This window comes from Palaemon carinicauda, chromosome 12, assembly GCF_036898095.1.
Source record: "Palaemon carinicauda isolate YSFRI2023 chromosome 12, ASM3689809v2, whole genome shotgun sequence".
Taxonomy (NCBI): Eukaryota; Metazoa; Arthropoda; class Malacostraca; order Decapoda; family Palaemonidae; genus Palaemon; species Palaemon carinicauda.
In genome coordinates this window covers 6,983,629-7,007,256 of record NC_090736.1, presented here as the reverse complement: position 1 = coordinate 7,007,256, position 23,628 = coordinate 6,983,629, and the positions used below count along the sequence as shown (strand labels likewise).

The 23,628-nt window shown below is 43.4% G+C and overlaps 1 long non-coding RNA gene across 1 annotated transcript in view; it reads left to right on the top strand.

Annotated features, from left to right (window-relative positions):
- The window catches only part of LOC137650502 (uncharacterized), a 67,241-nt gene extending 45,035 nt beyond the window's left edge, over positions 1-22,206 (top strand). The window contains exon 3 of the long non-coding RNA XR_011045968.1: positions 20,096-22,206. This is a non-coding gene — a long non-coding RNA (uncharacterized lncRNA). The remainder of the gene's footprint in view (positions 1-20,095) is intronic.
- Positions 22,207-23,628: the final 1,422 nt, after the last annotated feature.

The window sequence follows — 23,628 nt, the reverse complement described above, 5'->3', positions numbered from 1 at the left end:
CGCAGGTTAGGTCCTCTCCTGAGTGATCTTTTCAGCGAATTGGCGATGTTGCATGCCCTCGTTCTGAGTTAGCTCAGTCAGCGAAAGGAGTGCAAGGCCCATCGGGCAGCGATCTTCAACATTCACTCGTCCGACCAGCATACTTGTCCAGTTCCTGTTGTAAAACTGACGTGTAAACAGACGATGCGGGACCAGAGGATTCTAGGAAAATGTCTACCAGCGCGAGTCAATTGTCGGGGGTCTCCCTCGTTCTTCCTGATGCTGGAGTAGGAGGTTGATCCAGTGACTTCTGAAGCAGTATCATTGTCATAGCCAGTGCTCAATGCCTACCTTCAACTCGAACTCAGCTCATTTACAGGAAGCAGAGAGTGCTGCCGGGAGGTCTGCGTCCAGGTGTTGGACAACTTCCCCTCAGAGGGAAAGTTAACCTCCAACAAATGTTGGGAAACTTTCCCTTCCGAATTAGAGTTGCTCTCTACCTTTGATAAACAGCAATCTACCAGCCCAGCTTGTGGGTAGAATCCCCAACAGCAACAACAGGGGGTGGTTGCCTTTTCTGCCTTAGGGTACAAAATGAGTCTCGTTACCTGCCGCAGGACCACTTGTGCTCCCCGGCTTCCATCAACCAGTTCTCGTAGGCCTTAACTCTTAAAGATTATTGCCGATATTGATGAGGCCAGATCCTTTGGTATCGGTAACTCATGGGTGGTAACGAGAGAGAAACCTCTCGTAGGCTATATCCCTTCAGGGTTATTACCTTCATTTTTCCCCTTTGAAGATGTGTCTGAGAGACTTGACAGAGAATGACGAACTCTATGTGCTACTAGTCTTACTACCAGCACATCAATGACTCTGTATAATAGTCCACCTGTCCCCTTAGAGCTTCTGGTGACCAACAGAAGATGATACATACGGCCTCTCCAGAGGCAGCTGAAATCCACTTGGACTCGGCAAGGACCCATTGGACCTTCAGTACCCAAGCAAAAGAGAGACCATAGGTGGGGGACATCAGATACCAACCTCCTCAGGGGGGTTAACATTCTCTCTTCCCCTGAAATTGATGCTCTATATAGACGCATCAGAAGAAGGAGGTATCCCATCTGCGGCATCACATGGCCTCCGGGCTCAGGTCTGAGTTCAAATGATTCCAGTACATAAACCTCCTGGAAATGAGGGCAGCCTTTCTGGCCCTGAAACAGTTTTATCAGCTCTTGGCAGGTCACTTTGTGGTGTTGATGAGTGACAACACCACGGTGATGTCTTACATAAAATAGCAAGACAGTACCTTTTGTCAGCACTGTTGCCATATAGCAGTGGAGTTGCTAAGAGGGGTAGAAGGCATCAGAGTGTCCCTATCAGCTCATTTCATTCCGCGCAGAAAGGATGTGCACACAGACAACCTGAGCCGAGTGACTTAAGATAGTGGGATCCGAGTGTTCTTTGAATCAACTAGTAGCCAATGAAGTCCTGGCTTTGTGGGATTCCCCATCAGTGGATCTGTTTACAACACCTCTGAACAGCAAGCTCCCACTGTGTTGCTCCCTGGTACTGTATCGCCTTGTGCTCTGGCAAGATGTACTGTATTTCAACAACGGTGGGACAACATAGATGTATACGTATTTCCCCCGTTTTGCCTAATGAGAAGAGCGCTCAACAAGGCAAGTTTGTCCACCTACTTAGCAATGACCCTCTTAGCCCCGCTATGACATCACACGGAATGGTTCCCTAACCTTTTTCAGCTGCTAAGAGAAGTCCTGAGAGAATGCCTTTCACGTCACGATATACTCAGACAACCAGGTTTAAATATCTACCACAAGGCCATAGAGTCCCTACATCTTCACGCCTGGAGGTTATCCAGCATCTCTTCTTCAAGAGAGGATTTTTGCAACTTGTTGCGAAAGAAGATGTCCAGATACCTCCAGGAATCTTCAGCTGCAGTGTACTAGGCCAAGTGGGCAGTCTTCTCTGATTGTTGTCGTTGAAGGGGTATCTCTCCTCTCGATGCCACTATTCCAGCAATAACAACTTTTCTTGTGTACCTTTGGGGAGAAAAATTCCTCTCAGACTCGGCGGTCAAAGACTATCGTTCAGCCTTGAGCCTCGCCTTTAGATTGAAAGGAGTTAATATTTCCTCATTGTTAGAGTTTTCTCTTTTCATACAGAGTTTTGAGCTTACCTGCCCTCAGTCGGAAGTAAGACCACTTTCACGGAAGGTTGTTCATGTTCTACGGTCTCTAAAAGGTGCTCCCTACGAACTGTTACAACAGGCATCAGATCATCACCTGACCCTAAAGACAGTCTTTCCTACTTGCTTAGGCCTCGGCCAAGAGAGTAAGCAAAGTTTGTGGTCTTTCCTACTATATGTCCCATTCAAGAGGATGGAGACAGGTAATCCTTGGCTGCGTCCCTGAGGTTATCGCCAAGCCTTTCGGATTGAGAGTCACCATAACGTAACCGATGAACTAGACCAACGACTACTATACCCAGGTAGGGCTTTGAGGTGTTACCTCAAATGAACTTTAGGAGTTCATCCACGAGTGAGTGGACTGTTTGTCAGCACGGGGAAGGTTGAAATGAGAATCACAAAGAATACGATCTCAGCATGAATTCGCAAGGTCATAAACTTGGCCTTGGATCCTGATTCGCCTCTGCAGATGCGGAAACCTAGAGCTCAAGACGTTAGGAGCATTAGTACTTCCCTTATAGTCAAGAAAAATTACTCTGGCACAGGATCTTCTAGTGAGCGTGTTGAAGCATCAGATGACCTTCACCACTCATACCTGCAGAGACGTAACCCACAGGAGCATGGAGATGTTCTCCATCGGAGCTATGGTGGCTGCACAACAAATGGTTTAAACACCTCAAGCTCCTTAATGGACAAGTAGCAGATGGTGGATGGCAGAACTTACCCTAGATTAAGTTAGGGATCATTTATAAGAATGACTGTCTCTTTCTTTCTTTCATCTCCCCCTCTTTTGGGAAACAGCACCTACGGTGCTCTGCAATATGGCATCCGCTGACTGCAGGTATAACCATTTCCCTTGTGTAACTTGGTATAGCAATATAAACTGTACTTATTACGACCTCATACCATATCTCCTTTGTGAGGTAGAAATTGGGTAACTTCTATGATTGGTTTAAAGAATCCTACAACTTCTAAGAATTCATACCGAGACAAGTCACATTGCTGGTACTGTATCACAAAATCACATGGATTGCTCAGGCCACTAAAGCGTGCTATTGCACGAGGTTTTAGCAAGGTATCAGGGTTATTCCTATTTATATGCATGCATAGCATGGAGGAAAACCCCGGGTCATAAACCAGCCAGTTGGTTAGGACTTCCACCCACCTTAGGGTGAGTCTTCCCTAATAAAGAGCCAAAGGGTTTGTATTGGTGACTGAACAAATGACAAATTTAAAGTAATTTGTATTTTTATTAGTGATACAAACTTTGAGCTCTTTATACAAATTTAACCTGGCATTACATATTCCCCTGCAAGTCCTGCCTGCAGTTAAAGCTGATAAGACAACACAGGTGTCTGTGAGTGGAGTAGCCAGTACTACCCCCTACCCCCCACCGCTAACTAGTGGTGGGGTAGTTATACCTTTCTAAAAGTCTAATGGCTAGTCTTCCAGCTTTGCTGAAAATATATTCCCTAATAAAGAGCTCAAGGTTTGTATTGTTAGGAAAAATACAAATTACTATAAATTTGTCATATAAGTAATGAATAAAAATATATGAAATATTTTGGCCTCAGTAATAGCATTTAGATATATCAGGCATATTTAAACTTTGGAATGAGACATATGTATATCTGCTTAACAGAAAAGCATTTACAAAAAATTTGAACTTTAAAGTTCCAATGATTCAACTACTTGATTAGGAAGATTATTCCACAATCTGGTCACATCTGAAATAAAAATTCTAGAATACTGTTTAGTATTATGCCTTATGATGGCGAAGGGATTCCTGTTAGAATTAACTGGATATTTACACTGTACTATATAAAGGATGGTATAGTCTAGGAAGATCTTGAGTGCAATGGATGATACGAATTATGAAAAATCTCATGCAACGTGCATAAAGATATACTTCTTGGCTGCCCCATAACTTGGTTTTTCAATATTAATCTTACCCGATAATCATGTAGCTGTCAACTCTGTTGCCGACAGAAATCTACGGTTGGGATACGCCAGCGATTGCTATACAGGTGGGGGTGAACACCACAGCGCCATCTGTGGTCAGGTACTCCAGTACTTCTTGTCAACACCACCTCAATTTTTCCTCTGTCGTGCCTCCGGCTAGACCTACATGGATACGCTGTTGATTCTGGAGTTATTGCTCACGATTTGGTGATGTATTTGCTCTAGAGTTTAGCCTTCGCTATTCAGGAAGCTTTATCATTAGCTTAGCAAGTTTTTGGAATTAATTTGATTTAATTTTTGATTTAATTTTGGTGACGAAGAGAGTATGAACTCTCTTTCACTTTTAATGGCCGACCCTTCCCTTAGACGGAAGTGTTGGTGTCGAAGAGAGTATAGACTCTCTTTCTTAATTTTGCTTAACAAAAGTTATAGATTTATTTTATATCTCTCCGCCTTTTATAGGCCTCTTCGATTAACTTCCTTTTATTATAAACTTATTAAAATTAATTTTTATATTTGTTTATATTCGACCTTTCCTAATAGTAGGCGGTCTTTTCTTGGAACCGAAGTTAATTAACATTGAGCCCGTCATTTCGTTTTTACCTGTTAACATATTATGCTATTTTATGTTTTTGAAAGAATTTCTTTGATAGTCTCGTACTGTTTTCAAAGTTGAACTAACGTTTTGTTTTGTCTCTGCAGTTGTTGACGTTCAGAACGTTCAACTTGCGCTCTATCGTTACGATAGAGAGAGAGTATTCACGGTGTCACGTTGCAGTAAGAGTAGAACGATTCTATCGTTTTGTTCATTCTTTCTTAGCTTAAATGGTTTTAATTCTAATAAAGGAACTTTTTATTTGGGAAATCTTTCAGTTTTTTTCCTTTAACAATAATATGTTTTAACGATATATATAATTGGGCTCATCTCTCAGGTTCTAAGTCAAGAGAGATAGAGACGGAGGGAGAGAGAGGAGGATAAATGTTTCGTTCAAGCGGGTAACGTTGTTATCGTTTTTGCTCTTCTCCCTAGTCTCTTTAGGGGAAGAAGGTAAACGTTTCTAGAGTTTTATTCTTGTTCTCAGGCTTTATGCGGTGAGAGATTTTAAACGTAGTTTATTTGATCTAGTGTTTAGTCTCTTTTCCAGCCACTGAATTATTTATCTTTCATTATGTTTTTCTGTTACATTGTAATACTGTTTTCGCAATTACTAACTTTTAATGAAGGATAGAATTGCGTGTTTCAGGTACAAACCACTTAAAGTTTCGAGTTCAGTGAAATAAGTGCAAACAGAAAATCAAAAGTGATAAAGTGATAAGCGCAAAGTGTTACAGTGTTGCGTTCGAGGGTTCGTCTGTTCGTGCCAGTTGTTCGCCTAGTCTGGGACCTCTTACAAGCTCCCAAGCAGGGGAGAAGTAACGTCGAAGGACTTATGGGTTCATCAGGCCTTGATCGACGAACAGACGTTTCCCTCCGTGGTTTCGGGTGTAACCAACTCACGTAGCCGACGTGATCACCCCACCCACACAAAGACGAGAGAGCCCTTTTATTCCTCGTCTGCGGAAGAGGTTTCTCGCAGAAACCATGGACCAAATCTTGCAGCTTTTAAGTGCAAGTCGGTCCCTTCCGCGCAAGTCCAACTCCTATGTGGTGCCATTAGCACTGGGTCAGTTCGGACTTGCTGCAGTACGACAACTGCACACCTCCCAGAGAGGCAAGGTGGTATCGCAACAGGCAGTAACTCCGTCTGTTGCCGCACCAGCTGTTTTAGACCCTCAGTCTCAACGGACAGTAGCTCCGTTTGTTGTTGTCTTTCTTAAATTCTAGTGGTCTATGCTGCAGACAATGCAGTCTCAGCTTGCGGTGTTGATGCAGGAGTTTCAGGCAGAGAAGGTTAGCACACCTCCTCCTGCGAGCGCTCCTCCACCTCTGCGCAGTCCAACCTGCCAGACGTATGATGTTGAGGCTCCTCCTGCCTCCATGCGTGAGCTGCCGCATTGGGAGTTGCCAGGTACCAGCGCTATGCAGCAACCTCCACTTTCCTTGAGGCAGGAGCCTCATGCTATGCGGCAACCGCCTCAACTCTTGAGGCAAGAGCCTCAACTCTTGAGGCAAGAACCTCAACTCTTGAGGCAAGAGCCTCAACTCTTGAGGCAAGAACCTCAACTCTTGAGGCAAGAGCCTCAACTCTTGAGGCAAGAACCTCAACTCTTGAGGCAAGAGCCTCAACTCTTGAGGCAAGAACCTCAACTCTTGAGGCAAGAACCTCAACTCTTGAGGCAAGAGCCTCAACTCTTGAGGCAAGAACCTCAACTCTTGAGGCAAGAGCCTCAACTCTTGAGGCAAGAACCTCAACTCTTGAGGCAAGAACCTCAACTCTTGAGGCAAGAGCCTCAACTCTTGAGGCAAGAACCTCAACTCTTGAGGCAAGAACCTCAACTCTTGAGCAAGAGCCTCAACTCTTGAGGCAAGAGCCTCTCTCTGCGCAGCCACCTCCTCAACCCTTGAGGCAGACGCAACTCTTGAGGCAGGAACCTCATGCTATGAGGCAGCCGCCTCAACGCATGCAGCAACCGCATTCTTCACAGCATGAGCCTCTCTCTGCGCAGCTACCTCCTCAACCCTTGAGGCAGACGCAACTCTTGAGGCAGGAACCTCACAGGAGCCTCATGCTATGCGGCATCCTCCTCAAACCATGAGGCAGGAGCCTCATGCTATGCGGCATCCTCCTCAACCCATGAGGCAGGAGCCTCATGCTATGCGGCAACCTCCTCTACCCATGAGGCAGCCTCATGCTATGCGGCATCCTCCTCAACCCATGAGGCAGGAGCCTCATGCTATGCGGCATCCTCCTCAACCCATGAGGCAGGAGTCTCATGCTATGAGGAGCCTCATGCTATGCGGCATCCTCCTCAAACCATGAGGCAGGAGCCTCATGCTATGCGGCAACCGCCTCAACCCATGAGGCAGGAGCCTCATACTATGCGGCATCCTCCTCAACGCATGCGGCATGAGCCTCATCCCTTGCAGCATGAGCCTCATCCCATGCAGCATGAGCCTCATCCCATGCAGCATGAGCCTCATCCCATGCAGCATGAGCCTCATCCCATGCAGCATAAGCCGCACGCCATGCAACATGCTCTGCTTACCTTACAGCATGCTCTACATACAGCATGCTCTGCATACAGCATGCTCTGCATACCTTACCGCATGCTCCTCAGTCACACATCTTTGGTTGTTGCCAACTCACTAGACTGTCAAGCAGTTTCATAACGTTGCCTTCTAGTCTGCTGCTTTTGCACCAGTGAAACCCTCACTGAGAGAACTTAGCTTTTCTCGGATATGGTTCCTGTAGATGAGAAAGTGCTATTCTCCCTCCTTCTGATATTCCCTTGAGGACTCTGTCATTTGGAGAGGAGCCTTTAGCTGCTTAGCCTCCTATGGACTTTTATTTAAGCATAACATGCTTCCAGGGAGGGTAATGGTTCCACTTCAGTCGCTAACCCCGTCTGTTACCACACCTGCTCCCATAGACCTTGAGCTTTGTTGCAAGACATGCAGTCCAAGCTTAGTCCTTGTTAGAGGATTTTTTGTTTACGGAGTCAGTGTGTCACTGGGAAGACGTTCAACAACCAGCAGAAGTGACTTGTTGTGACGCAGTGCGGCAACCTCAGCAACCCGATAAGGAGTTGTCTGTACGACCCAGACAGTCTAGACAGCTTCGGGTTGTCGCTGTACTTCCTCGCTTCCCCATGGTTGACAGTTCACAGACTGTGCAGCAGTACCATGATCTTGTGTCCGGCTCCGTCAGACGACTAGCTTTTAAGAGCTCCCACAAGTCGTCGCTGTCTGGAGATTCTCAGATGGACTATGGATCTGACCAAGGAACTGGGCCTCCTGGTCAATTTTGAGGAGTCCCAGCTCGTCCCATCCCAGACCATTGTCTACCCTGGTATGGATCTTCAGAGTCGAGCTTTTCGGGCTTTTCCGTCGGCCCCAAGGATCTACTAAGCCCTAGATTGCATCCAGAGCATGCTGAGAAGGAACCGATGCTCAGTCAGGTAGTGGATGAGTCTAACAGGGACACTTTCATCGCTGGCCCTGTTCATCGAGTTAGGGAGACGCCACCTCCGCCCCCTTCAGTATCATCTAGCGGCTCACTGGATAAAGGACATGACGCTAGAGACGATCTCAGTTCCTGTTTCCGAAGAGAGGAGGTCTACTCTCACGTGGTGAAAGAACAGCTTTCTTCTCAAGGAAGTCTACCTTTGGCTGTTCAGAAACCCGACCGCCGTCTCTTCTCTGACGCATCAGACACAGGCTGGGGTGCGACTTTGGACGGACAGGAATGCTCGGGAACATGGAATCAGGAGCTAAGGACACTTCACATCTATTGCAAGGAGCTGTTGGCGGTTCATCTGGCCTTGGTAAACTTCAAGTCCCTCCAGCTTAACAAGGTGGTGGAGGTGGACTCTGACAACACCACAGCCTTGGCTTACATCTCCAAGCAGGGAGGGACTCATTTGTGGAAGTTGTTCTAGATCGCAAGGGACCTCCTCATCTGGTTAAAAGATCGAAAGCTCACGCTGGTAACGAGGTTCATTCAGGGCGATATGAATGTCATGGCAGATCGCCTTAGCCGGAAGGGTCAGGTCATCCCCACAGAGTGGACCCTTCACAAGAATGTTTGCAGCAGACTTTGGGCCCTGTGGGGTCAGCCAACCATAGATCTGTTCGCTACCTCGATAACCTAGAGGCTCCCGTTGTATTGTTCTCTGATTCCAGACCCAGCAGCAGTTCACGTGGATGCTTTTCTGCTGGATTGGTCCCATCTCGACCTGTATGCATTCCTGCCGTTCAAGATTGTCAACAGGGTACTTCAGAAGTTCGCCTCTCGCAAAGGGACACGGCTGACGTTGGTTGGCTCCGCTCTGGCCCGCGAGAGAATGGTTCATAGAGGTACTGCAATGGCTGGTCGACATTCCCAGGACTCTTCCTCTAGGAGTGGACCTTCTACGTCTACCTCACGTAAAGAAGGTACATCCAAACCTCCACGCTCTTCGTCTGACTGCCTTCAGACTTTCGAAAGACTCTCAAGAGCTAGGGGCTTTTCGAAGGAGGCAGCCAGAGCGATTGCCAGAGCAAGGAGGACATCCACTCTCAGAGTCTATCAGTCTAAAGGGGAAGTCTTCCGAAGCTGGTACAAGGCCAATGCAGTTTCCTCATCCAGTACCACTGTAACCCAGATTGCTGACTTCCTGTTAAATCTAAGGAACGTAAGATCCCTTTCAGCTCCTACGATTAAGGGTTACAGAAGTATGTTGGCAGCGGTTTTCCGCCACAGAGGCTTGGATCTTTCCACCAACAAAGATCTACAGGACCTCCTTAGGTCTTTTGAGACCTCAAAGGAACGTCGGTTGTCCACTCCAGGCTGGAATCTAGACGTGGTCCTAAGGTTCCTTATGTCATCAAGATTTGAACCTCTCCAATCAGCCTCTTTTAAGGACCTCACATTTAAAAACTCTTTTCCTCGTGTGCTTGACAACAGCTAAAAGAGTAAGTGAGATCCACGCCTTCAGCAGGAACATAGTTTTCACATCTGAAACGGCTACATGTTCCTTGCAGCTCGGTTTTTTGCTAAAACGAGCTTCCTTCACGTCCTTGGCCTAAGTCGTTCGAGATCCCAAACCTGTCCAACTTGGTGGGGGACGAACTGGAGAGAGTACTTTGCCCAGTTAGAGCTCTTAGGTACTATCTAAAAAGGTCATAACCTTTACGAGGACAATCAGAAGCCTTATGGTGTGCTATCAAGAAGCCTTCTCTTCCAAGGTCTAAGAACTCAGTTTCTTACCTATTCAGGCTCCTGATTAGGGAAGCACATTCTCATCTGAAGGAAGAAGACCTTGCTTTGCTGAAGGTAAGGACACATGAAGTGAGAGCTGTGGCTACTTCAGTGGCCCTCAAACAGAACCGTTCTCTGCAGAGTGTTATGGATGCAACCTATTGGAGAAGCAAGTCAGTGTTCGCATCATTCTATCTCAAAGATGTCCAGTCTCTTTACGAGAACTGCTACACCCTGGGACCATTCGTAGCAACGAATGCAGTAGTAGGCGGGGGCTCAGCCACTACATTCCCATAATCCCATAACCTTTTTAACCTTTCTCTTGAATACTTTTTATGGGTTGTACGGTCGGCTAAGAAGCCTTCCACATCCTTGTTGATTTGGCGGGTGGTCAATTCTTTCTTGAGAAGCGCCGAGGTTAAAGGTTGTGATGAGGTCCTTTAGTATGGGTTGCAGCCCTTTATACTTCAGCACCTAAGAGTCGTTCAGCATCCTAAGAGGACCGCTACGCTCAGTAAGGAAGTCGTACTTAATAAAGGCAGAGTAATGGTTCAAGTCGTCTTCCTTACCAGGTACTTATTTATTTTATGTTATTTTTGAATAACTAATAAAATAAAATACGGGATACTTAGCTTCTTTGTTAACATGTATGCTGGTCTCCACCCACCACCCTGGGTGTGAATTAGCTACATGATTATCGGGTAAGATTAATATTGAAAAATGTTATTTTCATTAGTAAAATAAATTTTTGAATATACTTACCCGATAATCATGATTTAATTGACCCACCCTTCCTCCCCATAGAGAACCAGTGGACCGAGGAAAAAATTGAGGTGGTGTTGACAAGAAGTACTGGAGTACCTGACCACAGATGGCGCTGTGGTGTTCACCCCCACCTGTATAGCGATCGCTGGCGTATCCCGACCGTAGATTTCTGTCGGCAACAGAGTTGACAGCTACATGATTATCGGGTAAGTATATTCAAAAATTTATTTTCTAATGAAAATAACATTTTTCCTGTCCTTTTTCTAACAGTTTTTACACTCGATTTTACTTATCCCCTTATGACAAGTACAAGTCATGGTAGAGCTTGGCAAGAAGAAGAAGGAGGCTGCTAAGATAAAATCATTGGCTTCAGACTTGTTAACACTTTAGCTGTTACTGAAGAAACACTGTAACTCATTCAATTCTCCTTTAGCTTCTGGACCTTCTGCACCTTCTTCGGGTTTTTCTATTCAGTACCAAGAATGCGCAATTTCAGTAGGAAATGAGGGGCACCACATTCTTCACGTTTCTTCTTCAGAGAAAGTTCCTTAGAAACATCGAGGTAAACTCCGAGAAAGACAACAGTCGAGCAGAAGGATCGTTGTGTAGCATGCAATCGTCGATCTCGTGTGGTGATGTTAGTAGACTATCTCGCCAAAAACCTCTCTGTCACCTGCCTCCAGCTGATCAGTCCCACTTTGATCGGTCGCCACCAGCTCGGCCTCTATGCACATGTTCACCACACAATCGGACAACACTGCGCGATGGTACTCCTCGCAGTTACTCTTTCAGTGATCGGGACATTCAAGTCCCAGGGCACCTGTCACCTACATCTCAACGATGTATTAAGATCTTCTAACACTCGGAGATCCCTCTGTGTGCTGGTGCCGGTCAAAGACACTTGAGCTTTCCTCACACCGAGACCTTCCAGCGCGTCCACTTGTTGAGTCGAGGCAGCCGACTTCACGGGACTGCTCTGAATCCTCGTATAAACATTGAGATGAAACATCGCATACACATGATCATCAGTAAGACTCCTCGCCACTTAATAACATGACTTCAAGCGTTCATGAGCTAGGGAACACTCCAGTCTCTGAGGAGTCAGACTTTCAAGCTGTCTTACCTACTTCTCGTTATCGCCCTGGTTCTGTTAATTAGTTTTCTTTCTCAGTTTTCAGTTTCTTTCTCTCTTTATTCCTCTGTTACGCCTCAAAACATCAACTAGAGTAGGTTGACAGGTGACATCGTCAGTCTATGGCTGAAAGTCATGAGCCTGGCAGCCAGTAATTTTGTCATGGCCAGCATCACCAGATGTTCAAAGGACTCAGGTTTATATACTTAGAAAAAATACAAATTGCTTTTAAAAATTCTGATTTTAAAACTATGAAATAAGTTTATGGAGGATAAAATGTTCTAATTGTTCAGGAAAATATATTCAAGAGAATTGGTTTAATTTCGATTTTTATGTACAATAGTTACCAGCATTTTAATTGAGTGACATTAATTTAGTTATACTGATGAACCTTTTTACAGTTTTATAAACCATTACCTTTCATACTTTAACTTAATCATGTTGAGTTGTGTAAAGTATATATTCTTCACCTTAATACTGCAGTTTTCTGGAAGTTTTTTTTTATGCTGTGACCAGATTGTGGAATGATCTTCCTAATTGGGTAATTGAATTGATGGAACTTTGGAAGTTCAAGCATGCCACGAATGTTTCCTTTCCTCACTGGGCTATTCTTTCCTGTTGGAGCCCTTGGGCACATACTGTAGAATTCTGCTTTCCCAACTACGTTTGTAGCTTAGCTAATGAAAATAATAATCATAATCAAAATAATGATAATAAGGACATTATAAAAAGATATTTTCTGGGTCAACCTGTGGCGGCCGGTGAAAAGAGTCCTTCTTATATACCTTTTCTGATAAAACCTTCCAATTATACCAGAGAAAGATAAAAGCATGGAATGCTGAGGTTACAACCCTCGCACGAGCACCTTTTGGGTGTCGTATATAAAGCAAAGGTGCGTGAAATCCACTATTCACAGGTTGTCTTCCATTTAGTTAATTCCTTCGTCAAAGGGATGGGCCGATACAAAGGCCCTAGCCAACCACCAGCGCCACACCACCCACGCCACGACGCGAGAAGGACTCTTTTCACCGGGCGCCATAGGTCTCTCCCCAGAAATAGATTTTTCCTTCGTCAAAATCCCTTTTATAGCTCATGACTGTAAATAATCCTATTTGAGCAGGGATATCTTAATGTGGTGGAAGGGTTTGCATATCGCCATGATCAGTATAGCTTTAATAGTCAGGGCCACCCACACTAGGTTGGTTTGCTGTGAGCTCTCAGACAAAAATAACCCACCATAACCAATCCACACTGGCCGGTGTGGTGATAAAAAATGGCCAAATCTCTGGCATGAATTGTCATGACTGAGGCCTTTGTCCTGCAGTGGACTAGGAATGGCTGCATTTGTTGTTATTGTCCTATAGAAAGCAAGTGAACAGTAACAGTAAAGCAGATGACATGTAACTATTTATTTTGTCATAGTTCTTTTTTTCACATTATTGAGTAATTTTTTAACACAGTTTTTACTAGTGTTTTGATATGCCAACTATATTAGTGTGATATTTTCCCCTCATTAGTCTTCATGCCTTAACCTATTCAAGTAGAGTATAAAAATACAAGGAATACATTATTATCTTAGAATTTTCAATATTAAACTTAGCCGGTGATTATATAAGCTGCAACTCTGTTGCTCGACAGAAAACTCTACGTTAAAAATCCGCCAGCGATCGCAATGCAGGTAGGGGGTGTACTTCAACAGCGCCATCTGTCGTGCAGGTACTCAGTACTCAATGTAAACACAGAACTCAATTTTCTCTCTGTCGGGCTACCGGCAAGACCTACTAATTCGCTGTTACTAACTGGATTTGTTTTCACAACTATTTGGTGAAGTACACTATTCTAGTTTTGAGCTTTCGCTATGCAGGTGTTTTATCTTCATCTCAAAACTTGAACTCGTTTTGGATAGATTTAATTATGGTGACAAAGAGAGTATGGACTCTCTTTCACTTTTAAATGGCCGACCCTTCCCTTAGACGGAAGTGTGTTTAGGTTTTAGTAATTTTGCTTAACACGTTATAGATCTATATATTTTATATCTCTCCGCCTTTATTAGGCCTCTTCGATTAACTTTCCATTTATTATAAACATATAAAAATAAATTTTTATGTTTTGTTTATATGCGACCTTTCCTGATAGTAGGCGGTCCTTACTTGGAACCGAAGTTAATCAACGTTGAGCCCGTTATATCGTATTTAGCCTTTAAAGAATTTAAAACTTTTTAAATTTAATGTTTTATGAAAGAATTTCTTTGATAGTCTTCGTACTGTTTTCAAAGATGAACTAACGTTTAGTTTTTTAGACTACGCAGTTGTTGACGTTCAGGACGTTCAACATGCGCTCTATCGTTACGATAGAGAGAGAGTGTATCACGGTTTCACTTTGCAGTAAGAGTAAATCGATTCTGACGTTTTGTTCATTCTTTCTTAGCTTAAATGTTTTAAATTCTAAATTAAAGGAACTTTTTATTTGGAAAACCTTTCAGTTTTTTCCTTTAGTCAAATAACATGTTTTTTTGACGATATATAATTGGCCTCTTCTCTTAGGTGCGAAATCAAGAGAGAAAGAGAGAGAGAGATAGAGACGGAGGGAGAGAGAGGAGAGAAAACGTTCCGTTCAAGCGGGTAACGTTGTTCTCGTGTTACTCTCGTCCCTAGTCTCTGTACGGGGAGGAAGGTAAAACGTTTCTAGGGTTTTATTCTTGTCCCCAGGCTATGTGCGGTGAGAGATTGTAAACGTAGTTTATTTGAACTAGTGTTTAGTCTCTTTCCCAGCCACTGAATTTTTTATCTTTATATATGTTTTCTGTTTTTTGCTAGTATTAATGAGCTTCATTATACGACTGATTTCGCAATTACTACCTTTTAATGAAGGGTAGAATTGCGTGTTTCAGGTAGAAATCAGTTAAAGTTTCGATTTCAGTGAAATAAGTGCAAAACAGAAAATCGATAAAGTGATATGCGCAAAGTGTTACAGTGTTGCGTCCGAGGGTTCGTCTGTTCGTGCCTGTCGTTCACCTAGTCCGGGACCTCTTGCAAGCTCCCAAGCCCAGGGGAGAAGTAATGTCGAACGACTTATGGGTTCGAGAGGCCTTGATCAACGAACAGAACAGACGTTTTTCCCTCCGTGGTTTCGGGCGTATCTACCCAAGATCGCCCCACCCACACAAAGACGAGAGAGCCCATTTATTTCTCGTCTGCGGAAGAGGTTTCTCGTAAGAAACCATGGACCAAGGTCTCGCGGCTTATTAAGCGCAAGTCGGTCCCTTCCGCGCAAGTCCAACGGCCCAGTTGTAGCCACTGGGTCAGTTCGGACTCGCTGCAGTCTTCCGACGACTGCTCACCTCCTAAGAGAGGCAAAGCGGTACCGCATCAGGCAGTCACACCGTCTGTTGCCGCACCTGCTCTTGTAGACCCTAAGTGGTCTTTGCTGCAGACCATGCAGTCTCAGTTAACGTCATTGATGCAGGACTTTCGTGCGGAGAAGGTTGACACCAACCTCTAGCCTACAACCAACCACGGTTGTGCGTCCTGTGGACGCTGAGGCGACCTTCTGCCGCACTCCAGCTGAGAGAGTCCCGCCACCCATGCGTTCCAGTGTACCCTGCCAGCCGCATGTTGACGTTCAGCGACGCACGGAACCTTCCGTTGACGTTCGCGAGGTACAACAACAGTCTAAGTTGGTTTGTTTTGACGCGGTGCGTCAACCTCCGCATTCTAGAGTTGTTTTGACTGCTCAGTCTAGACAGTCAAAGCAGTCTCGAGTGGACACTGTACCTCCTCACGCACCTGTTGTGGTTGACAGTTCAGTTGTTGACAGTTCACAGACTGTCAAGCAGTTACATGACGTTGCCTTCTGGTCTGCTACTAATGCTCCAGTGAGAGACTCACTGAGGTAACCTAGCTTTTATCGGACAAGGTTCCTGTAGATGAGGAAGTTGCTGTTCTCCCTCCTACTGATATTCCCTTGAGGACTCTGTCAGATGGAGAGGAGCCTTAAGCTGCTTAGCCTCCTATGGACTTTAATTAAATCATGATGATTTTTTTTTTTTAAGGATCTTCGTCCGGATCTTGTAACTGCTGCTCCTCGTTCGCCTAAACGTCAGAACTTACACTAGGCCTAGCTACTTCGAAGCCGTTGTTTTTAAGCTAGTGCTCTCTCGCTCTCCTAGAGAGCATTACGTTGGCTAGGCGACTGGTTTTTGCACCAGGAGGAGTTTTTAGGGATACAGCCTTTGATTTCCCTTCTTTTAAACTGGCTTATAGAGCGAGAGTCTGATATGACACGAGAGAAGTTCTCGGCTTGGGAGTTCATGCCTCTGCCCAGATAGACTTCTCAATTCTGGTAGACTCGCCCTGGCCCCTAGCCAGGAGACACTCCAAGTTGTTTACAGGTCAACTTCTCAGCTTTTGTCAAGCCTTTGAAGTTTTGCTGTACTATTATGTCACACATAACAAGGCTTTCAGGGATGGTAAACGGTTCCGCCTCAGTCGCTAACCCCGTCTGTTGCCACACCTGCTCCCGTAGACCCTAAATGGGCTTTGCTGCAAGCCATGCAGTCCAAGCTTGCGTCCTTGATAGAGGACTTAAATGCGGAGAAGAACCTTCTGGCCAACAACCTTCCAACCGGTCGGTTGTGCGCCCTGTTGACGCTGAGGTAACCTACTCGCGTCTGCCAGTTGAGGTGGTTCCTCCTTCTGGCCAACAACCTTCCAACCGGTCGGTTGTGCGCCCTGTTGACGCTGAGGTAACCTACTCGCGTCTGCCAGTTGAGGTGGTTCCTCCTTCTGGCCAACAACCTTCCAACCGGTCGGTTGTGCGCCCTGTTGACGCTGAGGTAACCTACTCGCGTCTGCCAGTTGAGGTGGTTCCTCCACCGATGCGACCCAGTGTGGGTTGCCAGTCGCACGTTGACGTTAAGCGACGCTCGGAGGTGGTTGTTGATGTTCAGGACGTTCAACAACCAGCAGAGGTGACTTGTTGTGACACAGTGCGTCAACCTCAGCAACCTGGTAGGGTGTTGACTGCACAACCCAGATGGTCTAGACAGTTTCGGGTTGACGCTGTACTTCCTCGCGCACCCATGGTTGTTGACAGTTCACAGACTGTGCAGCAGTTCCATGATATTGCGTCCGGTACCGTCACGCATCCACCAGTGCGACCGGATTCAGCGAGTCAGACGTTGCCCACTCCGTTGCTGTTTCCTCACCAGTTTCGGATGAGGAGCCCTCTGATGAGGACGTTGCTGAACAAGACGATCAGCCCCCAGCCCTGCTATCCATCCAGAAGATGCTGAAGAAGGAACGCTGCTCAGTCAGGCTGTGGATGAGTCTGGTAGGGACACTGTCATCCGTGGATCAATTTGTGTCACTAGGAAGACTACACCTCCGTCCTCTTCTATACCATCTAGCTTTTCACTGGAAAAAGGACAAGACGCTAGAAGCGGTCTCGATCCCGGTTTCCGGAAAGATAAAGTCTTGTCTGACTTGGTGAAAGGACTATATCAACCTTAGAGAGGGTCTTCCCCTGACTGTTCAGACTCCCAACCACGTTCTCTTCTCGGACGCATCGGACGTAGGCTGGGGTGCGACATTAGACGGTCGGGAATGCTCGGGATTATGGAACTCGAGTCAAAGGACAATGCATTTCAACTGCAAGGAGCTACTGGCAGTACGTCTGACCTGGAAAAGCTTCAGGTCTCTCCTTCAAGGCAAAGTGGTGGAGGTGAACTCGGACAACACCACGGCTTTGGCGTACATCTCCAAGCAAGGAGGGACCTACTCTCTGACGTTGTACGAGATCGCAAGGGACCTCCTCTCCTGGTCAAAAGGTCTAGACATATCACTAGTAACGAGGTTCATCCAAGGCAACTTGAATGTCATGGCAGATTGTCTCAGTCGGAAGGGACAAATAATTCCAACAGAATGGACCCTCCACAAGGATGTATGCAAGAGACTTTGGGCCACCTGGGGCCAGTCAACCATAGATCTCTTCGCAACCTCGATGACCAAGAGGCTCCCAATATTTTGCTCACCAATCCCGGACCCAGCAGCAGTTCATATAGATGCCTTTCTACTAGATTGGTCACATCTAGATCTATATGCATTCCCTCCGTTCAAGATTGTCAACAAGGTACTGCAGAAGTTCGCCTCTCACGAAGGGACAAGGTTGACGCTAGTTGCTTCCCTCTGGCCCGCGAGAGAATGGTTCACCGAGGTACTTCGATGGCTAGTAGACGTTCCCAGAACTCTTCCCCTAAGGGTGGACCTTCTACGTCAGCCACGCGTAAAGAAGGTACACCAAGGCCTCCACGCTCTTCGTCTGACTGCCTTCAGACTATCGAAAGACTCTCGAGAGCTAGATGCTTTTCGAAGGAGGCAGCCAGAGCGATTGCTAGAGCAAGGAGAACATCCACCCTTAGAGTCTACCAATCGAAGTGGGAAATCTTCCGAAACTGGTGCAAGTCAGTATCCGTATCCTCGACCAGTACCTCTGTAACTCAAATAGCTGACTTCCTCTTATATCTGAGGAAAGAACGATCTCTTTCAGCTCCCACTATCAAGGGTTACAGAAGCATGTTGGCATCAGTCTTCCATCACAGAGGCTTAGATCTTTCCAACAATAAAGATCTACAGGACCTCCTTAAGTCTTTTGAGACCACGAAGGAGCGTCGTTTGGTTACACCTGGTTGGAATTTAGACGTGGTACTAAGATTCCTTATTTCAGACAGGTTCGAACCGCTACAATCAGCCTCCCTGAAAGATCTCACCTTAAAGACTCTTTTCCTGGTATGCTTAGCCACAGCTAAAAGAGTCAGTGAGATTCATGCCTTCAGCAAGAACATCGGATTCTCATCCGAAACGGCTACATGTTCTACAACTTGGTTTTCTAGCCAAAAACGAGCTGCCTTCTCGGCCTTGGCCAATATCGTTCGATATTCCAAACTTATCGTATGGTTGGAAATGAACTAGAAAGAGTCTTATGTCCTGTAAGAGCTCTTAAGTTCTATTTAAAACGAACTAAACCTTTACGAGGCCCGTCTGAAGCTTTATGGTGTTCAGTTAAGAAACCATCTTTGCCTATGTCAAAGAATGCTTTATCCTATTTTATCAGACTGTTAATACGAGAAGCTCATTCCCATCTGAATGAGGAAGACCAAGCTTTGCTGAAGGTAAGGACACACGAAGTTAGAGCTGTCGCAACTTCCGTGGCCTTTAAACAAAATAGATCTCTGCAAAGTATAATCGACGCAACCTATTGGAAAAGCAAGTCAGTGTTCGCGTCTTTTTATCTTAAGAATGTCCAGTCTCGTTACGAGAACTGCTACACTCTGGGACCATTCGTAGCAACGAGTGCAGTAGTGGGTGAGGGCTCAACCACTACAATTCCCTAATTCCATAACCTTTTTAATCTTTCTCTTGAAATGTTTTATTATTGTTTTTGGGTTGTCCGGAAGGCTAAGAAGCCTTTTGCATCCTACTTGATTTGGCGGGTGGTCAAAGTCATTTCTTGAGAAGCGCCTAGATTAGAGGTTTTGATGAGGTCCTGTTGTATGGGTTGCAACCCTTGATACTTCAGATCCTAGGGGTCGCTCAGCATCCTAAGAGGATCGCGAGGCTCCGTAAGGAAGACGTACTTAAAAAGGCAGAGTAATTGTTCAAGTCGACTTCCTTACCAGGTACTTATTTATTTTATGTTTGTTATTTTGAATAACTGCTAAAATGAAATAAAAAATCCTTAGCTCATAATAATGTAAACAATTATTGCTGGTCTCTACCCAACCCCGTGGGTGTGAATCAGCTTAGATAATCACCGGCTAAGTTTAATATTGAAAAATGTTATTTTTATAATAAAATAAATTTTTGAATATACTTACCCGGTGATTATATATTAAAGGACCCTCCCTTCCTCCCCAATAGAGACCCAGTGGACCGAGGAGAAAATTGAGTTCTGTGTTTACATTTGAGTACTGAGTACCTGCACGACAGATGGCGCTGTTGAAGTACACCCCCTACCTGCATTGCGATCGCTTGCGGATTTTTAACGTAGAGTTTTCTGTCGAGCAACAGAGTTGCAGCTTATATAATCACCGGGTAAGTATATTAAAAAATTTATTTTATTATAAAAATAACATTTTTATAGAATTATATTATTATTTTGATCGCTTTAAAACAGATAATGAAAAATTACAATTGCATTTTTTTTTTTTTACAGATGTTAGACTTGATAACAGCTGTATGAAGAGATTCCCTTCACAAAATTCAATTATTTCAATAAGTTGGATCCTTCACCTTGGAAAGAAGACCCATTTGATTGGTGCTGTTGCTCTTCTTGGATTACGGTTACTTCAAACTCGACTACTTTTGGATTACTGTTACTTCAAACTCAACTACTTTTGAATTACGGTTACTTCAAACTCGACTACTTTTGGATTACTGTTACTTCAAACTCAACTACTTTTGAATTACGGTTACTTCAAACTCGACTACTTTTGGATTACTGTTACTCCAAACTCAACTACTTTTGGATTACGGTTACTTCAAACTCGACTACTTTTGGATTACTGTTACTTCAAACTCAACTACTTTTGGATTACGGTTACTTCAAACTCAACTACTTTTGGATTACGGTTACTTCAAACTCTACTACTTTTTTGTTCCTTGAGAGATCTTTTGTATTTAAAAACCACTTGAAAGAGAATTTTATACATGAGCTTAAGTAATATGACACTGTAATGCTGGGTTAGGTCAACAGCTGGGTAACCTAATGAAAGAAGAAATTAAATTCCTGCTGTACGTCAGGGTTAAAAAGAATAGCGTAATACTGTACACGGAAGTTATAAAGGTGTAATGTATACAGTATGTCATTGTCTCAACGAGAAACATTACATATTCTTTAGAACTATAGTATGATGAGGAACAGGTGTCTTGATTTAATCTGTACATTTCGGGTGACGAGTAAATCCTTTTTTTTTTTTTTTATGTTATACTGTACAGTACTGGATATCCAAAGTTATTTCAAACTATTTATATAAAATATATGGAAAATACTTGTATTATCTGCTGAAGATAGGCAATACAGAAAGAACTTCATGAATTAAGGTATTTATTTAGATGTGATCTTAAAGGTATTCAATATCATTTTAATTTTTTTCTAATGAATATAGAATTAGATGTCCATAATTGCAGGTATTACCAAAACATTATTATTTCATAAAAGATTTGCTTGTGGGGATCATCAGTTTTTCAGTAGAAGCGCAAAGTCAAAACCTGACTGTTTACAGAAATGTAAAAAGATCTTCAATGCTCATAGTCTGAGCTCTGTATGAAACATTTGAAACCTGAAAAAGCTTCATGTTATAATATATCACAGTTAACATTATAGGCATCATAAAATAAAAGGATTGGTGAAGTCATTACTTTTAAAAGGAAGAATTCCGATAGAGTTTCTGTAGTACTGTACCTGCTTAGGTTTCGTTGCCATCATAGTATATTTCTCCCTGATATAACGCGTTCATTAACAAGAAACACACTATAGGGAAGGACTGGTGAAGTCATTATTTTTAGAAGGAAAACTTTCTATAGAGTTTCTGTAGTACATGCTTAGGTTTTGTTGTTGTCATAGTTAAATTTCTATGATTCAATTCATTCAATATTGTTTGAAGCAACTTATCAGTAAGAAGTACCCATAGAATAGTATTTTGAATTTAATCGTATCCATCTCCACAGGTCACTTGATTTACAAATCTTGGCTTAGTTACCGATCAAGAATTAGTCTCATCAGGTATATTCAACACAAAGCACCTATACAGTAGTTCCATGTGATTTATGCACTCCATATTAAGAAGATATCCTGGCATTTTGTTCCTCAGGTGTATTAAAATTTTATGTAATTTTTAAGGCTTACTAGGTATTCTTATAACATTGTTAATAGGCAGAATACATTTAGGCTTTTCTGAAATATCCCATTTCAAAATATTCCTGTTTTATTTTTGGAATTAACGCAATCTTAGAGGGAAGTCTTTTTTTCTGAAAAAAAGATTCTGTAAAATGATTTTTGGGTTTCACTCAACTAATTTTGCAACAAATATATAACTTGTGAGTCTGTAACTCTTTGATAAATGAATTATGTATCCATATTTACATTTTGTATGAAAGGATAAAGGTTTGTCCCATTTTGCCAAGATGCTTTTAAATGTATTCTGCCTGTTACTTATTCTACTAGGGTTTGTTAATGTACATGTACTGCAGAAGTGGCAATATGTCATTCTAAGATAAGATGATAAAGTATTATCAGACACCAGAATTTCTTTGTGTATAAATCTTGTTAAGGAAGTTTTTACATATTTTATTACACAACAGAAATTTTATTCAGTAATAGTTTGGAAGTCATTTCGAATTGTAAGTTGTGTGACAATTTTTAAGCACAGTTATTACATTTTGGTGATATTTGTTTTTCTGGGGCGGCCTGTGACGGCCGGTGAAAAGGAAGATTTATATTAGAAAAGGTACAAAGAAGGACTTTTCACCGGGCATCACAGGCCTCTTCCCAGAAATAGATTTTTCCTTCGTCAAAATCCCTTTTTTCTCTGGTTTTTAATCTGGCCTCACAGATTTCCAGCATCAGAACAGTTCAGAGTAGTGTAGTTGTCCAGTACCTCTCTTAAAGAGACTAAGATCCCCACTGGCATAGAAACCTATTCATTTTTAGCCTAAGAGTTTCCTCACTTGTAGTACTTGGCAAGTATTAGCTTGTAACCAAGATTGCTTTGAAGGTCTTTCAGGATTAGTTCATAAGGAGAGAGGTTTGAAGTGTTAGATGAATTGATGACAGTTTTTCTTGAATGGAAAATCTAGTTATGACAATATCAGAAATCGTTGACAGGTCGATTTTCTAAGTTCCATACATCTTTCTGAAATGAAATTACATTCGTGCTTATTTCCCCAAACAGAAAGGAGAAGATTCTTTATTACAGATTAGTTTCTATGTCTGTATGATTGCAGGAATGTGTAGAATCTAAGATCTTCATTATTAGATTTGTAAGCTAAACATATGCAGTAATGTTTCTCACATCTGGAGTAGTGTAATGTACAACAAACTTGGTGATGTAGGTTGCTATTTTTAGAATTCACACACCGGTTATCTTAAAACGTGAGAGTGCTTCCATATTGTGTAACTTCTCTTCCTTAATGAGACCTTAGTCTCATCTTTAGAAGTATTTGAAGGACTTACTAAACTTTTAAAAAGTGCATCATAGAAAGATCTCATGCTTGAAATTTCTATTCTTTTATTATAGTATTTTATAAAAGGTGATCTATTGAACAGAATTGTGGACAGTCTACAGTTCCTATACACCGCATTGCACTTAACGGTGTTTGTATTCAGTAATAACTTTAGATGGTTCGTTTACAATTGCCTCACCATGTGTGGTACACAGGCTTTTCTACTGGGAACACATAAAACTTGGGATACGTTCAAGGAATTGTTTGGCATTGGCAATTTGTGAGTACAGTTTTCCAGAGTTTTTTTTACATCAACATTACGATGTTTTTTCTCTGGTTTTTAATCTGACCTCACAAATTGCCAATGCCACACAATTCCTTAAAGTCAGAGTAGTGTAAACTTTTCCAGTACAGTACCTTTCTTGCTGGAGTACAGTTGATAGTCAGGAAGGCTTTGCAGGTCTTTTACAATTCATTCATTAAGAGAATGGCTGCAAATGGCTCATATTAGGAACATGAATGGAA